The following is an 852-nucleotide window of genomic DNA, read 5'->3' on the forward strand; positions in this document are numbered from 1 at the left end:
TTAAAATCTTTACTTTGTCACCACAGAGAAACATGGAAAAAGAAACCTAAAAATCACTGAGGTCTTCCTTATGCTTCCTGTACTGTGACTCCTCCCATTCTTGGCTGATTAGGCTTTGCCAGACACTAAGTTGGTTAGAAAAGGTTGAAGTTGGGGGATTAGAAGGAGTCTGTATCATATCTGTTGCATGGAAAGAAGTGATGAAAAGTAGATAAACGCAAAAGCAGAGGGAGGGTAATCTAAATTTAGGAATGATCCCAAGTGAAAATGCTCCCTAAGGAAGCAATATATATTTTTTATTGTTTATTAGGGTAACATTGGTTAATACAATTATATAAGTTTCAAGTGTACATTATAATTTGACATCTGTATATTCTATTGTGTGTTTACCACCCAAAGACCAGTTTCCTTCAGCTACCATATATTTGATCCCTTAAATCTTCTTTGAATGTTTGGTAGAATTCACTGGTGAAGCCATCTGGTCCTGGATTTTTACTTTTTGGTAGGTTTTTGATGATTGTTTCAATTTCCATACTGCTGACCGGTCTATTTAGATTTTCCAGTTCTTCTTGATTCAGTCTAGGAAGATTGTATTTTTCTAAGTACTGGTCCATTTCTTCTAGGTTATTAAATTTGGCGTTATATAATTTTCCGTAGTGTTCTTGTATGATCCTTTGTATTTCTGCGATGTCAGTAGTAATTTCCCCTCTTTCATCCCTGATTTTGTTTATTTGTATCCCTTCTTTTTTTTCTTTAGTGAGTCAGCCAAGGATTTGTCAATTTTATTAACCTTCTCAAAGAACCAGCTCTTTGTTGCATTTATTTTTTCTACTGTTTTTGTTGTTGTTGTTC

The sequence above is a fragment of the Pteropus alecto genome, unplaced genomic scaffold (assembly GCF_000325575.1).
Source record: "Pteropus alecto unplaced genomic scaffold, ASM32557v1 scaffold5, whole genome shotgun sequence".
NCBI classification, from domain to species: domain Eukaryota; kingdom Metazoa; phylum Chordata; class Mammalia; order Chiroptera; family Pteropodidae; genus Pteropus; species Pteropus alecto.